The 17,926-nt window shown below is 38.4% G+C and overlaps 1 long non-coding RNA gene across 1 annotated transcript; it reads left to right on the top strand.

Annotated features, from left to right (window-relative positions):
* The first annotated feature begins 42 nt into the window (after positions 1–42).
* On the top strand, positions 43–12,752 carry LOC309868586. Its single transcript, XR_014313737.1, has 3 exons — positions 43–172; positions 4,386–4,420; positions 12,422–12,752. It is a non-coding gene; the product is annotated as an uncharacterized lncRNA (long non-coding RNA).
* Positions 12,753–17,926: the final 5,174 nt, after the last annotated feature.

Below are 17,926 nucleotides of genomic sequence, written 5' to 3'. Positions count from 1 at the left end.
GTGAGGGCCGGGCCTCCGCCCGCGGCTGAAGCTTGAACTCTCCGCGGCCAGAGGTCTGCGGGGCCTCGCGGGACGACATCTGGGCGGGTCCCGAAGACTCCGGTCCCACGGCGCTTGAACGTTTGCCAAGTCACCCTGGAGCTGTCGGCCACGACGCAGGCGCGCGGAGAAAGTGTGTTTCAGGGACGGGGATCCGGGTACTGTGGGTGGAACCCGGGAAAAGACCCGGCGAACAAGCCGGAAGGGGGATGCGGGGCCGCAGACACCTGGAGACAGGGGGTGCGGGTAACCCCAGACGCAGAGCTGAGCGCTACTGCAGAAAACCAGGCTGGCTTTGGGATTTACAATGTATAGATTACAATTATTAGGATAATTTATAATGAGTGAAAGTCATGCTTACTGTAAAAACTTTGGAAATGATTGAAAAGTAGAAGGGAGACCCATGAGCCCCCAAAACTACAAAACTGAAAACATTTTGTTACATTTTAATAGTGAGTAAAAGCGTGGACGCAAGAGCCAATCTGCTATCAAACCCGCTGCCTCACTCAGCTCAAACACTTTGGACACAGTACTGCATCTCCCTGTGTATTAGTTTCCTCACCTGTTCAATGGGGAAAAATAAAAATATATATATATAATATAAATATATACATATTTTATAGGTTTATAAAATAAAGACACATATTAATGAATGTATATATAAATCAAAGAAATACATATAGATCTATATCTCTTCATAGTCTTGGTGTGAGGGTAAATGAGAATCCCTTTAAAATGCTAAGTGCCTGCCCTTTCAGTAAAAGGTAATATGTATGCCATGGTTACTATTTTTTCTATGCATATTGAATACTGTTGGCAATCACAAAATAATTTCTATGCATATTGAATACTGTTGGCAATCACAAAATAATTTCTCTCCTCACAGTACCTTTTTTTTTTTTAAGATTTTTATTTATTTGTCAGAGACAGAGGGGGAGAGAGCGAGCAACCACAGGCAGACAGAGAGGTAGACAGAGGCAGAGAGAGAAGCAGGCTCCCTGCCGAGCAAGGAGCCCGATGTGGGACTCGATCCCATGATCCTGGGATCATGACCTGAGCCGAAGGCAGCTGCTTAACCAACTGAGCCACCCAGGCATCCTCTCACAGTACCTTTTAAAACAATTATTTTCTTGATCGAATTTTAAAATCTTTATAGAAATCATTTAAATGGCTGCACAATGCATTGTGTTCCAATCATAATTTAAAATCCATCTTCTTATTGTTGGACATAATTACCGATTTTTCACCACCATTTTTAATCCTACGATGAACTTTTAAAATAAAGTTTCTTCTTTCTGAAAAGAAAATTTTCTGAAAAGTAATTAGAGGGTCAAAAGTAGTATTTTTAAGGCTATCGATATAGAATGCAAAATTACTTTTCTAAAAGGTTTGCATTAACTTCCCCCAGACTATTTGAGATGACCTATTACATTTACACCCAAACCAGCATTGAATATACATATTTATTTTTAAAACTCCTGTAATTTGACATATAACATGTAATTGTTTATTATTTTGTTATTCATATTGACTTTTTCCAAATGTTCATCAATCTTTGTTTTCCCTCTGTCATGAATAGCTTGTCCATATAAGGGTCCATCTAATGGGTCTCAATAAAGTTTCTCATGATTTGCATGAACTTTTAATAAGAAGATATTAATCTTTACATATACATGACAAATATTTTTCCCAGTTTGTCATTTAAGAAAACTAGAGTGATGCAAAAAATATAAACAATTGTTTTCATACATCCTATAAAGATTTATTAGAACATACATACTGCATAGATCTCTTGTAGATCACAGAGGTTACTGATAAGTTAGACCTCCAGGGTCTCTGCCTTCCTGGTGCTTTCTTCTAATAGAAAATTTACTTGGGCAAATTTAGTGTCTTTTACTAGTACATTGTATCCCAATGTTTTGGTTAATAAATACTAACATTTACTTATATTTGTTTAAAGTGTTTTTTTTAAAGATTGTATTTATTTGAGAGAGAGAGAGAATGAGAGAGAGTGAGAGAGCATGAGAGTGGTGAGGGTCTGAGGGAGAAGCAGACTCCCGACATGGGTCTCCGTCCTGGGACTTAGGATCTTGACCTGAGCCAAAGGCACTCAATTAACCAACTAAGCCACCCAGGTGCACTAAAGGGTTTTTTAATTAAATAAACCAAGATGAAATCGAGACAAAGACAAACCATAAGAGACTCCTAAGCATAGGAAATCAACAAGGTTGCTGGAGGGGAGGTAGTTGGGATAATTGGATGATAGATATTAAGGGGGGGAATGTGATGTAATGAGTACTAGGTATTATATAAGACTGATGAGTCACTGACCTCTACCTCATAAAATAATAATGCATTATATGTTAATTGAGCTTAAATTTAAAAATGAAAAAAAAGAAAGGGTTTTTAATTTTAATTCCCTTCTAAAATTTATTTTGGCATATGCTATGGGATGAGAAGTTAACATTTTATTTGTTATTTTACCAACATCATTTACTGAATAATCTTTTTCCTCCACCCTGATGTGTAATACCAACTTTGTTGTATACTTATCATTATTTCATAAAAGATCTGTTTCTGAGGTAATTATTCTGTTTAATGGATTTTTTTTTTTTTTTTTTTTTTTTTTAGAGAGAGAGAGAGAGAGCCTGAGGTGGCAGGGGGACTGAGGTAGAGGAAGAGAGAGAATCTCAAGCAGGCTCCACACAGTGCAGAGTCCAACCTGTGACTCAGTCTCGGAACCCTACGATCATGACCTGGGTGGAAATCAAGAGTTGGACACTTAACCAACTGAGCCAACTGGGAGCCCCATTTAACGGATTTTTTTTTTTTTTACATTTTTTCCCCTATATTACTATGATCAGATGAATTTGGTTATTATAGCTTTAAACCATATTTTTAACTCTGGGAGGGCCAGTCCCCTTTTTACTCTTCTCAAAATTTTCTTAGCCATTCTCTGTTGGGCATTTTATTGGAATTCCATTAAATTTAGAAAATAATTTACAAAAAAATCATATTCTCCGTGTTCCGTCTATCCAGAAAGATGGTTTCCCATTTACTTAAGCCTCCTTTTACTCTTACTATGAAATTTATGTAAGTCTGTACATTTCTTGCAATGATGGAGCATACAAATTTTATACTTTGGTTTTCATATTTTGTGCTGGTATTTGTTTATATTTTCTGGTTTGTATTTATCTTCTATATAGCCATTTTGTTAAGTTTTCTCAATAATCTTAGTATTGTTTTACCACGCTACCTTTATTGTCCAAAAATTGTGATTTTTCTCTTCAAATAGTGTTACACTTGTATTGTGGAATGCATGCTTGTATTCCCCCTAAGTCTGACATGTTAGAACTAACCCCTCCGTGGGATGGTATTAGGAGGTGGGGCCATTATTTTTAGATGAGGTCATGATGGTATTAGTGACCTTATGGGAAAGAAACTAGAGTTTGCTTTTTCTGCTCTCCATTATGCGGAAAACAGAGTGAGAAGACAGTTGTCTGCAAACCAGGACAGAAGCCCTCACCAAGAACTAAATTTGTTGATAACTTGATGTTAGACTTCCCAGCCTCCAGAACTATGACAAATAAAAGTTTGTTGTTAAAATCATCCAGTCAACAAATTACACCTGGGTAATTTGTTATAGCAACCCAAACTGACTAAGACAACTTACTTCCCACTTTCAGCTACTAATAGCTTATTTATAATCTATTTAATTTTATCAATTCCAAATTCCAGAATGCTATTAAATAATAAAAGAAGGCAAGCATCTTTGTTTTCATTAAAAATATGTACATTTTAAAATCAACTTTAAGGTGCTCGCTTCGGCAGCACATATACTAAAATCAACTTTAAGTATAATTTTCATAAGATAAAAATAATCCATTATACATGTAAAATCTAAAATACTTTGATATAACCATAAGCCTCCCCCAGAAGACATGGAATTTGTATGTCTTTGTATCTCCCCAGGAAGTTCTCTTGTGCCTCTGACCAGTCTTATCCTCACTACCTATAGTAACCACTGATCTGAGGTCTATCACTACAGATTTGTTTTGTTTATTCAAAAATACCATATATATGTAGTCATACAGTACATACTCTTTTGTGTCTGGCTTTTTTCCGTTAAGCATAGTGTTTTTGAGATTCACCCACATCATTGCATGTATAGAATACATACAATAGACTATGAAGTCTATTCCTTTTTATTGCTAAAAATTCCATTATGTGAATATACCACAATTTATCAGTTTATCTGTGTATATATTTGGGTTACTTCCAGTTTTTGATAATGATGCATAAAGCTTCAATGAAAGTTTTATAAATATAGTTTTCATTTCTCTTAGGTAAACGCCAAGCAGTGGATTTGCTGGGTCATTTGGTAAGTACGCATATAACTTTACAGAAAGGGCCAAAATATTCTCCAAAGAAGTTGAAGCCTTCATTCCTTTCAGAAAAGTATGAGAGTTCTAGGTCTTCCGTAGTCCTGCCGACATTTTGTTTTAATTCTTCTTTTGGGTGTAGACAGGTTCCTGATTGTAGTTTTAATCTGTCTCTCCCTTTGTGACTAATGATTTGGGGCATATATCTTCATATATCTTCATGGGCCTGTTGGTTCCCACATCTTCATGTAGTGGGCATAATTCTAAGATAGCTCTTATCTTTGCCCCTGGTGTTACTCCCGTGATTCTGTAATTATGTTATCTGGCAAAAGGGATTTTGCAGATGTAATTAGGGTTACTAATTTAAAGGCAGATAATACAGGGGGGCCTAATTTAATCACCCAAGCTCTTTAAAAGCAGAGAGTTTTCTCAGGCTAGTGGTAGAAGAGAAAGTCAGGTAGATCTGAAGAATGAGAAGGATTGGTGTAAGGGAGATTCTCCTTGCTCTGGTGAAATAGCCATAAGGCAAGAACCCAGGAATGGCCTCTAGAAAATGAGCAGAGTGCCCCAGCCAATAATCTGCAATAAAGCGGGGATTTCGTTTCTACAACCATGAGGAACTAGATTCTGCCAAACACCCTGAATGAACTCAGAAGTGGATTCTTCCTGAGAGTCTCCAAATAAGAGCCCAGTCAGGCTGATACGTTTATTTGGCTTGAGAGAACCTAAGCAAAGCTCTCTGCTGAGCCCACCTGGAGTTCTGCTCTACAGAAATATGAGATAATAAATGGGTATTGTTATAAGCCACTTAGGTTTGTGGCAATATGTCATATCACAATAGAAAACCAATATACTTCTTTTGTGAGGTGTCTGTTCAAACTTTTTTTTTTTTTTTTTAAGATTTTATTTATTTATTTGACAGACAGAGATCACAAGTAGGCAGAGAGGCAGGCAGAGACAGAGGGGAAAGCAAGCTCCCGCTGAGCAGAGAGCCTGATGCGGGGCTTGATCCCAGGACCCTGAAATCATGCCCTGAGCCAAAGGCAGAGGCTTTAACCTACTGAGCCACCCAGACACCCCTCTGTTCAAAGTTTTAATTGAGTTGTTTATCTTTTTATTACTGAGTTGTAACTTTTCTTCTACAGATCTGCCCTAGCTTATAATGGTGTTATGATCTGATAAGCCCATTATAAACTGAAAATATCATAAATCAAAAAAACATTTGTTACATCTAACCTACCAAACATCATAACCTAGCCTACCTTAAACATATTTGATAACAGAGTGCTGAATATCTCATGTAATTTATTGAATATTTTACTGAAGTGACAAACAGAATGGTTGAATGGGTACAGAATTGCTATAACGGGAATGGTTGTTTATGTTCCTGATGTGTGGCTGACTGGGAACTACAGATTGTCCCCAGTGGCCAGTATCATAAGAGAGTATTGTACAGCATATTGCTAACTCAGGAGATCAAAATTTAAAATTCAAAGTTCAGTTTCTATTGAAAGCATATTCCTTTTACCATCATGAAGTTAAAAAAACAATCACAAGGCAAATCCTTGTAAGTCAGGGACTATCTGTATACTCTGGATATCTCATTTCTCAGCTATATGAGTCAATATTTTTTGGCTTGCCTTTTCATTTTCTTAATGGCGTTTTATTTTCAGTTTTTCAGTGTATATATCTTGCGCATAGTTCATTGAATCTACCCTAAAATATTTTATCATTTTAATGGTACTATAAATGACATTATTTAAATATCATGTTTTAATTGTTCACGATCAGAATATAGAAATGACTTTGTATCCTACAACATTGATAAATTCACTTTTGAGTTCTAGTGGTCCTGCAGATTCCTTAATATTTTCTGTTTATGATCATGTCATCTACCAATGAAGTTTTACTTTTTTCCCATCAGTCTCCTGCTTCTTTTTTCTTACCTTATTGCACTAGCTAGAATCTCTTGCATGATGTTGAATAGAAATAATGAGAGTGGATACAATTGACTTGTTCTTAATCTGAAAAAGGATTCAATTTTTCACTATTAAGAGTGATGTTTTCTGCAGGTTTTCTATAGATCCCTTTTATTAGTTCAGGGACATTTTCTGGTAGTCGCAATTTCTTGAAAGAGTTTAATCATAAATAGATGTTGAAATTTGTCAAGTGTTTTTTATGCATCTATTGTGCTAATCATATGCTTTTCCCCCTTTATTCTGTTACTGTGCCAAAATGAATTGTTCAGTTTTTGACCATTCAACCAATCTTGCATTCCAGTGATAAATTCCTCCTGGTTAGGATAGCATCTCCTTTTTTTTTGTATTCCTGAATTCAATTTACTAATATCTTATTTAGAAAATTTGCATCTATTTTATTGAGGGACATTAGTCTATAGTTTTCCTGCCTTTTGCTTTTGTTTTTTGGGTTTGGGGAGACTTTTATTTGTCTGTTTTGGCAATATTTTTATATTGGGACTTTGCTGGCCTTATCAAATGCATTTTGAAGTATTTCCTTCTCTGTTTTCTGAAAGGATTTCATAAGATTATTGTTTCTTCCTCAAATTTTTGGTAGATTAAAGTAGAAGCCATGTGGGCCTGGAGTTTTCCTTGTAGAATGACTTTATTTAAGAACCTAATTTCTTGGGGCACCTGGATGGCTCAGTGGGTTAGGCCTCTACCTTAGGCTCAGGTCATGATCTCAGGATCCTGGGATCGAGCCCCGCATCGGGCTCCCTGTTCCACGGGGAGCCTGCTTCCCCCCCCACCCCACCCCGCCTGACTCTCTGCCTACTTGTGATCTCTGTCTGTCAAATAAATAGATGAAATCTTTAAGAAAAAAAAAAAAAAAAAAGAACCTAATTTCTTTACTAGATATGGTGGTACTCAGATATTCTGTTTCTTCCTGTGTCAGTTTATATAAGATGTGATTTTCAAGGGATTTGTACTTGTTTTAATGTCTTGGCACAGAGTTGTTCATAATATTTCCTTAGGATCCTTTGGATGTCTGTAGGATCTTTATGCTACCAGTCTTTTACATATTCTCTGTTGTTCCTTATTGACCAATTTTACCAAGTATTTGTCAATTTTATTTAGTTTAAAAATAATTTTGGTACCGTTGACTTTGTATTTTCTAGTTTTCTTTGAAACGTCTTCTTTGATCGGTTATTTAGAAATGTCTTAATTCCCAAGTACATGGAGATTATTCAGATATTTTAAAGTAGGATTTATTTAGGTAAAATTTACATACAGTAAAATCTAACAGTTTTATGAGTTTTAACGATATGTATATATATATACTGCCATGTGACTAGCAGCAACTGAGATATAGTATCTTTCCATTACCAGCAGAGATGGGGACAGAGGAGGCTCAGAAAGTCTCCCAAGCAGTAAGACTCATAGAAGCTGATAAGATCTCACACACTTGGACTCTAAGTAACTTAATATAGTATAAATAAAAATATGAAAAAAAAATATGGTGAGCTACAAGTATTGTTAGAGACTGGTTTGTGATTGGGATACCTTTCAAGGTAAACAGTATGGAGCTTCTTCCTAGGTTTTATAAGCAAGCATGAGATACTATGAGCCCTGTGTGTGTGTGTGTGTGTGTGTGTGTGTGTGTGTATGCAACATATATATATATATATATATATAATACATATATATGTATTATGTAATATATGTGGGCCTGGAGTTTTCCTTGTAGAAGGGCTTCTATTTAAGAACTTAATTTTTTTTACTAGATATATTGGTACTCAGATATTGTATTTCTTCCTGTGTCAGTTTATATAAGCTGTGCTTTTCAAGGTATTTATACTTGTTTTAATGTCTAAAATACTATATATATATACATATTATTTTTAAGTAATCTCTACACCCAACATAGAGCTCAATCTCACAATCCCCAAATCAAGTGTCATATGTGCCACCGACTGAGCCAGCCAGGCACCCACAATGGTCCTTGCTTTTAAAAGATCGCTCTGTAGGCAATGTGAAAGATACAGTGTCATCTCAGTATACTAACTTCATGAGCACTGGGTTTTTTGAATGGGGCTGGCAAATCTAAATCCTCAGTTTATATCTTGGTGCAGATTCAACATGGACTTGGTGAAACAAATAAAAATTATGTAAATGATATCAAGTATTAAAAAATAATGTAGGTAGAGAATGGGACAGAGACTTCAAGTCTTTATTTGTAAAATAAAGGGGACTGGGGGCGCCTGGGTGACTCAGTGGGTTAAGCCTCTGCCTTCGGCTCAGGTCATGATCTCATGGTCCTGGGATCAAGCCCTGATTCAGGCTCTCTGCTCACTAGGGAGCCTGCTTTCCCCTCTGTCTCTGCCTGCCTCTCTGCCTACTTGTGATCTCTCTCTCTGTGTCAAATAAATAAAAAATCTAAAAAAATAAAAGGGACTGGGTTGGTTCCAACATCGTTCAAATTTAGTAAAGACAGGACTGCTGGTAAATTAAATATCTCCACAATTTAGTGATTCATACTTTTGTCATTAGTTAAATGAAATACTTGAGGAAATCATGTGTTTTTATTTATTCAAACTGAAAGGAGTAAAACTATTTTTGCTTCTTTTTTTCCTTTTTTCCAAGATTTTATTTATTCATTTGAGAGAGAGAGAGTGAGTAAGAGAACACAAGCCAGGAGGGAAGCAAAAGGAGAGAGAGAAGCGGACTCCCCACTGAGCTGAGAGTCTGACCCAAGGCTCCATCCCAGGACCCTGGGATCATGACCTGAACCGAAGACAGATGCTTAACTGACTGAGCCACCCGGGCACCCCAAATTCCTTTTCTAAATCAGTATTTCCCAACATCTGACATTCTGCTTGAGTGCAGTAAATGTTTGTTGAATGACCAAATAATATATGCAAGTTGCCTTCAGTGAAAATGTATCTTCCTAAATCTTCAAGTAAAATCAGCACTTTAGGAATATGTTTCATGATTACTCTGTTGTATCAAGTGCGTAACGTGCATATTCCAGTTTGAGAAACATGGTAGGATAGTGGCTTCACAACTGGTTGTTTCCCAGGATAACTTCCAGAAGTATTTTTGTATACAGATAATGGTGCTGAATCATGGTGCCAAATACAGCTCTTGGTCTAAGATAAGTACAGTTTAACTTTATTTCCTTATTCAATTTGCCATGGGCTAATGAATTCACTCCTTAGACAGTCAAACCCAAACGTTCTGTGGCCCAGGTGGTTAGGGCCTCTCTTCTTTCTGCACATTGTGTCAGCTTGCTCTTTGTCCAGACTGTGAGATAGAAAGATGAAGCAGTCATTGTCATAACTTAGGTAATAAGAAAGTATTTGGAAATAGCACAATTACAAAGATGACTTAGCTGGAGAAGGGGAAAATAGAAAACCTTCTTATCTTCATGAGCATTCCTGGAATGCACAAGGACTTATTTCTCTATTCATGAAAAGCAGCAACAATGAGACAATGAGAGACAATGTGAGCAATTTCTATGTGCCAGGCACTGGGCTAAGCATCTTACTCAACCTTATATCTATTTTCTGAGCTAAGTATTTGGTGATCTCTTTTATATTGTTAAAGAAACTAATGAAAAAAAAATAAATAATGGCATTTCTTGCCACTCCCACCAACACCCCAGTGATACTGGGAATATAATAAGGATTTTCCCTTACTACATTATATATATATATATACATATATATTTTTTCCTTTTAAATTATTCTACTTAGGGCGCCTGGGTGGCTCAGTGGGTTAAGCCGCTGCCTTCGGCTCAGGTCATGATCTCAGGGTCCTGGGATCGAGTCCCACATCGGGCTCTCTGCTCAGCAGAGAGCCTGCTTCCCTCTCTCTCTCTCTGCCTGCCTCTCCATCTACTTGTGATTTCTCTCTGGCAAATAAATAAATAAAATCTTTAAAAAATTTTTTTAAAAAATAAATAAATTATTCTACTTACACTGTAGAGTTAAGTAAACAAGCAATTGCAATATGTTTGCTTCACAGTTACAATAAAGGTCAGACATAATTTTGGAGGACAGTAGAGAAAACCCAGAATATCGATATTAGTGAGGAAAAATGTCTCTATCTCTTTGGGACTTCGGTAAAATCTTAATTTTCTCTTCCAAGAAAAAGTATTTGTTATTAGAGCCATGTAGGCATAACAATATCTATAGTATATTAGTATACTCTATTGTACTAAGAGAGTATACTCCTCTTTCCCCGTATCTCTTTCACCCCCTCCTAAATTAGCAAGTTGCCTTCAGTGAAATTCACCTACCAACTCTTTATTTAATCGCACTGGTAACTTATATTTGAAGCCACGGACTAATTCACTGCCCACTTTCTTTTATTCTTCCTCCTCCAACCTCACAGTTATGAAATCATTTATGTTACACTGAGCGATGACTTCCCTCCACCTCTTTCCTTTCTGTCTGACTCCCTTCTCTCTTACAGTCCCATTAGTTATTGTATCAACCTCTTAATTGGTCTCTCTCTGGCTAAACAATTTTGCACATAGAGATTATATTCATCTTCCTCAAATTCATCTTCAAAGACTTTGCTACCACACACATATATTTTCCATGACTCCTCTGTTTTTTAAGGTTCTTAGAAAGTTTGCCTCATCCTCACTGACCCCTTATATTGCAACCAAACTCTACTACTTAAACTCTGGTACAACCCCTCCCCCCGCACTAACTGCCTCAATATCCTTGCTTTTGCTCATCCAACTGCCCTAATGATGTCTTTTGTGTTTTTCCCTCTCTGAATCCTGCCCTGCTTCAACCCTCTCCCCAAAACAGCTCATTTCCTGCATCACTCAATTGTGGATCTAGCACAGTGTTTTCACCACATAGAAGATCTACAGCTGATTGCTACAGCCCTTTCTTTCTGGAATTGCAGTCCTAAGGGCCCCTCCAGGGTGGCATTTGCCCTGTTTCCCTCATACAGCACACACTCCAGTGTCAGCTAGCACAGTCCTCCCTAAAACAAGGGAACCAGGAAGACAGCTGCCTCACTGACTGCGACTTCTCGTCTTCTCCCAAGTACAAAACATAGATTACCCAGAGAACTGGAGAAAGGTCAGTGAACTCTAGGCAAACAAGTACTCTTCTGTCATCCCTTAAATCATGCCTCTGCTGCCACTAGTTCATAGCAACCTTGACAGACACCTGGGCATTTTCCTACCTTAAGTCTTTTGCAAATGAGAGCAGAACTTCACGTGGAGAGAACTGCAGAAGGTAAGAGCAATGAACTGTGTTTCTTGGAGAGATATCAGTGAGGACACTTGTTGGTGTGAGCCAAAGAGGATTTTGAGTCAAGTATATTGTTTTTAAGCTATGAACTTTGTTCCAAATCATGCTATAGTTAGTTACATGGGTTGGGCAGGAGAAATCAGAGAGCAGTTTCTCCAAAGATGGCCTGTAGGAATGGGCGCCTGGGTGGCTCAGTTGGTTGGGTGACTGCCTTTGGCTCAAGTCCTGTACCTGGAGTCCCGGAATAAAGTCCCACACTGGGGTTCCTGCTTGGTCTGCATCTCCCTCTGACCCTTCCCCCTCTCGTGCTGTGTCTCTCTCAGATAAATAAATAATATCTTTAAAAAAAAAAAAAAAAAAAGATCGTCTGTAGGAATGAAGGATACTTGTAACATTTATACAAAACAAAAAGTGTAAGATCTAGATCTCCATTACTATGCATCCTATAAATCTGGAAATAGAGACTCATACACATGCATTTGATACTGAATATTCAGTAGCTCTTATTAAGGATGTGAATACAGGCAACTTCCTTAGGAAACGCTATAAAAGGACACAAGGTTAGAGTCAAAATTTTTTTAAAAATCAACAACACAAGAAGCTGTTCCTGGAACTGCAGATCGGAGGCTAATCTGGGAAACATATCCTGAGGGCATTTAATAAACTTAGATAAGCCCTGACGATTACATTGGCTCCTCACATAATAACAATTGTTTATTCTTTTGCAAATGTGAACCTTTTGAAGAGACCATTTTCTTTTTTTAAGGATTCCTTTGGGAAAAGAAGATCTCTGTCTTAAGCCAAAGAAAATACAATTCATTAGTCCTTGGTGAAAATTAAGTTCTGGAAACCAACAGGTTGGTGTTCTTGACCCATCAGCACCCTGAGCACTTGTGTCCTGTAACAAAGAGTATGAAGACTTGGAGTAACGATCCTTTCAACAAACATTTACTGACTGTCTACTATGTGTCTCACGTGTGGCTGGAGAAAACAGCACTATACAAAGAGACACGCCTCCTGTCTTTCTAGAGCTCTAGGTCTAGCAAGAAAGAAAACTATTAAATAAACAAGGAACACTTTTAAAATAAAATCGTAGTATTGCAAGGTAAAGTATACGGTGTATTATTGCCAGATCAGACCTAGTCCAGGAAGTTTCCTTATGGAAATGACATTTAAAATATCCCACTGGTGATGGGAGAAAGTGTGGAAAAGGCACACATGCTCCCTAAAAGTGTTATGTCAGAAGGGACACATACTCCGTTGGTTAAGACTAGGCACACAGTCATATGTTCAAGTAAATAAAGATGGGAAAAACAATCTAGCTATGTGCCTGAGAAAGCAAGAGTCAATAGTCTTTGTCACAGAGAGTATCCAAAATACCTCATTGTAGAGGCTGCTTTTAGGCAAAAGTCTTGAGCAATGGAAACTTGAGCAAGGTCTAAAGGGCCCACAGGGACCACCAAGCTGAATCCAAACAGGCTCATTAAGGGACCCACCTCAAAATAGCCATAGGCTCTAATGACCAATTACAAGCACCGCAGTTCCTACGGTTACCAAAAATGGGAAAATCCATAGTCCCCAAACTCTCTCACTCTGCCCCATAACCGTCACTCACCACCAACTCCTCGCAGACCGTCTTTCCTTTGCTCTCCTTGTAGTGTACTCAATAAAATTCTTTCTCTTCGGTTCTGCCTTGGATGAATTCTCTCACCACCCATGCTGCCCCACCCTCTGGGACACCCGACATTTGGTGGCCCCCCATCTGATCTGAGCGCACCACATTCATGTGTTGCCATTGCACTAAGTCCCATGTTTTAAATAACTAATGAATTTGATTTTTCTGACGCCACCAACCCGGCCTGCATATCTGAAATTATTTCAAATACTTTTGGGGTTTTTTGGGTTTGGCATCTAAAAGAATCATAAGTGAATATTTGTTGAAGTCAGAGTCATTGATTTTTTAAAATTTACATATAATGTATTATTTGGTTCAGGGATACAGGTCTGTGATTCATCAGTCTTACACAATTCACAGCACTCACCATAGCACATACCCTCCCCGATGTCCAATCACCCAGCTACCCTATCAGTCCTGCCCCACCATCCAGTAACCCTTTGTTTCCTGAGATCAAGTCTCTTATGATTGATTGAAGACAAACTCTGATGGTATACATTTCTCTGTGCAAACAGCACATGTATATTTACTATTTTTCAATATTTTATTTGTAGTTGGCTCTTGAAATAGAAGTTTGGACGGAGATCAGCAGATTTCAGATATCAAAATAAGGAATAACACCCTGCAGGACTTGCAAAAACTAGCTGGCAGAAACCAGTCAGATAATTCTTAAAGGCTCCTTAGCCACAGGAGTTGGGACTTAGCACATAGAAGGTGATTTCTGTAGGGCACTTTGGGAAAAGTCTTTTAAAAGGGCTCCCCTGCAAAGAAAGACTATGAGAAGTTTCCTCCTAACCCCAAGTCATGGTAGAGGGGGTGTAAGGAGACCCGTTGATGAGCTTAATATGTGTCTCTTGCATTTGAGGGACCAAGCAAACAATAATGCATCATCCTTGGAAATTCGCAAAGCCTCAAGACGCTGAATGGAGAGGTGAGGTTTGAGACATACGAGAACTATTCTCCTATGGGTTGTGCTTGCTCAGCTGTGATTTGTGACTGCTCTCAAGTCTCTCGGCTTCCCAGAAAGTGGGATGAGGGGGGTGGGGGGACTGTCCCATGTGCATCTGGAATCTACCAGCTCTGTTGTCTTAAGGTCTTAAGCAAGACTTTCATTTTAGCGTTCTGTTAGATATCATTTTGGTCTTCCTAGTAACATATAAACAGGATTCTGAAAAGTCCAAAAGGAACAGTTTCAGCTTTTTTGAGTATTTTTATACAAGGTTAAAATATAAGATAAAGTAAAAGCCATTGGCAAACTATAAAATACCATAAAACGGTTGTTCTATAGTAATGGATGTTACTATTATTTGCTGTTTATTTATTACAAATATTTCTTACACTAAAAAAATCCCTTATCAAAATATAATTTAGGAATATGTCACCATCTTTAAAGCAGGTTTGGTTTGTTTGGGTCCCTTCTGTACTTGGTATCCCAGTGAAGACTGCATGGGTTTAAACTTGGCAAGGAAAGTAAAAAGATGGAAAAAAAGAAAGCTAACTTAAAACATTTTCCATAATTCCCCTTCACTTCCCGTCCTCCCAATTTTTTGTTTCAATGGAAAAACACTAGGGAAAATATTTCAAGGAGTTATTTTAGAAGACAAAGAGGAAGTTAAATGGAGTGAAACCTCTCCTTCAAAATATAGCAAATAGTACAATAGACATAATTCTCATCCCAAAACTGGACTATTGATTGTAAAAAGCAAAAGCTAACACCTCTTATCGTAGAAAAATAACAAAACTTAGTCAGTGAATGGGAAAATATACCAAACTTTAAGGAAGAAAAAATTTACTTCGAGAGAGGCAAAAGAGGACATATGATTAAAATTAGAAATTCTGAGGGGAAAGGGAAAAAGCAAGCAAATTTTACAGTGCAGGGGATTTCTTTTTACCATCAAGAAGGAAAAATAACGTTCCATCCATTTTTTACAGGTTAGTGGCAAATTCTTATATAGGAAAAGAAAAACTTGAGATGCCTGGGTGGCTCAGTCCTTAATCGTCTGCCTTCAGTTCAGGTCATGACCCCTGGGGACTGGGGATCGAGGCTCGCATCAGGCTGGAAGCCTGCTTTTCCCTCTCCCACTCCCCCTGTGTGTATTCTTTCTCTCTCTCTCTCTCTCTCTCTCTCTCTCTCTGTGAGTGTCAAATAAATAAAATCTTAAAAAAAGAAAAAGAAAAACAACATAAATATAACTAAATCTACACTGTCCACAGTGAGCAGGAAATAGGATGTCTGTCTTTGGAACTGTTAGGAGAATGCTTAATTCTTTTGCACATCCATTGTATGAATTCGTATTTCCATCCAACGCAGCATCTGTTTCCAGCTGAGTCCCATGCTGGAAGGATGAAAAAAATTGGGGCTCATGGAAATTGACAACTCAGTCAAGTTCGTGTTGTTATGTATAAGGCAAAGTTGAGATTCAAACCCAAAACAAGTCTGAATCCAAAATCACGTCTCTTGTAACAGTACCGATTTAACTGTCTTTGTAAGAAATAATTAAGAACCAAGGTGCTGGAACAGAAGGATTTTGTGCTGCACAGAATATCACAACACAAAACTGTATGGAATGAGGACAGTGTGGGGTACCCTTCCTTTTGGACTCTCTAGAAAGCAGATACCGAGATGAGTTAGGAGTGCATATAGTTGAGTGCGAAGTATAACACCTTAAAAGAAAAAAGGAGGAAGTAGGATTGGACAGAGGGAACTGTCAGACCACAACACAGACCTGAAAAAACTCCATAACACCCCCACCCCCCCACCCCGGGAACTGCCAGACCAAAGCCAAGCTCTGGAAGCACCAGTTTGTGCAATTAGCTCAGTCATGGCTGGGGAAGACTGAGAAGAACCTGACCTCTGCTCAGAAGCTGAGGCAGATCTTAAGAAAGCCAGCAGCTGAAGACTGTCGGCTCCCACCTCCTCTCCTCATGGCTGGGTAGCAGGCCCTTTTGAAGGGGATCTGAACAGCACCCCTCAGTGTCTTCCACAGATACACAGAAGATGAGCAGAGTTTGGACCACTCAGGAAGAGAAAGCAGAACGGAGATCATTCTTCTGACTGTACGCATGTCACCTATGTTTTCTGAGTCATAACAGTTTGAATTTAAGGACAAGATGACAAAAACAACTACTTAAAGAAAAGTTACCTATAATTTTTACTTACTCCTCAAGAAATATAACTTCCAGAAAAACTTTCCAAATAAATATAAAAATATCCAGTGTGTATCTCACATGAGTTTTAATAAAATTCTGTTAACTACCATGGGGAAACATACTGTTTTCCTTATATCCTGGTCCAGATCACTGAGATAATGTGTCTAACGGTGCCTAAGTTACGAGTAGGAGTTATGCCATTGTTACCAATCGACAGCGTCACTGCCCAGACACTCTCCCACGGGAAGTACCACTGATGATGCCAAGTAGCCCAGGACTTGATATCTAGTCTGGGGTTCCATTCCGGAATATAAAAGGTGTTGAAACTAGTTCTTCATTATTATCCGTACCACCAGTAGAGCTAGCATTCTGTCCCTGTGTCCCCAATGCCACCATTTCTGGAAGACTCGATGTCTCATGGAGGTTTAGCACACAGCTTTTGAAGATTTTACATGCTTTTTTACTGTAGCTTCCTTGCTCTCGGGCTGAGGGTGGCTGAGCTGATTGATAATCTAAGTAACTAATGCAAATACAACATTCTAACAATAATGTACCAGACTTCAAACTTCTGGACTTCTACTTTCTCATACCTGAGGAGTTTTTCTTGGTAGGAAAACAGACTCTTGCTGTGTTGCCCGCTCCCAGTCTTCCAAAATCATGTAGATATTTTTATATCCATGGATGCAAGCTGAGATAACTGCTGTATTTGTTAAGAGTTTTCTCCAGTGCCTAGGGAATGGGAAACTACTATTAGAAAGGAACAGAGCAGCTGATAATTTTTACAGCATGGTGTCTGTAAGAAACTGAATACCACTATCATCTACAGTGTAAATACAGTTATTCTTAACAAATCCTTCTGTCTTTATAAAGAGTTAAAGATCTCTTCCTGACAGAGTAGCGGGCCCCACGTGACCATGATCGTTACAAGTCTGTTGGCCAAACTGGGCAGAACCAACACACTTCATAAATAATCTTGAATCTCCTATTTTATTTTTTCCATGTGTTACACTAACACCAACCTAGAATGTTTCCAGTCCAGCTATTTGCACTTGAGGAAGTCAAGATAATGCTTAGCACTTTGGAACTAAGCTCAAAGTTCAGTGTCAGCTCTACAATCTACACTGGAGTTGTTTGTTAAAAGTTTTCCTTGCTGGAAGCTTAAACACTTGTTGCACACCTTTAATTGGGCTGCTACCTTAATGTGTTGCTGCTTTATCCATAATACTGCAGTACGGTGTCAGTACTTTTAAGAAAATACTGAAGAGGGTGCCTGGGTGGCTTAGTGGGTTAACGCCTCTGCCTTTGACTCAGGTCATGATCCCAGGGTGCTGGGATTGAGCCCCACATCAGGCTCTCTGCTCAGCGGGGAGCCTGCTTCCCTTCCTCTGTCTCTGCCTGCCTCTCTGCCTATTTGCGATCTCTGTCTGTCAGATAATAAATAAAATC

The sequence above is a fragment of the Mustela nivalis genome (assembly GCF_964662115.1).
Source record: "Mustela nivalis genome assembly, chromosome: 7".
Classification (NCBI taxonomy): Eukaryota; Metazoa; Chordata; class Mammalia; order Carnivora; family Mustelidae; genus Mustela; species Mustela nivalis.
This window is presented reverse-complemented; position numbering and strand designations above follow the sequence as displayed.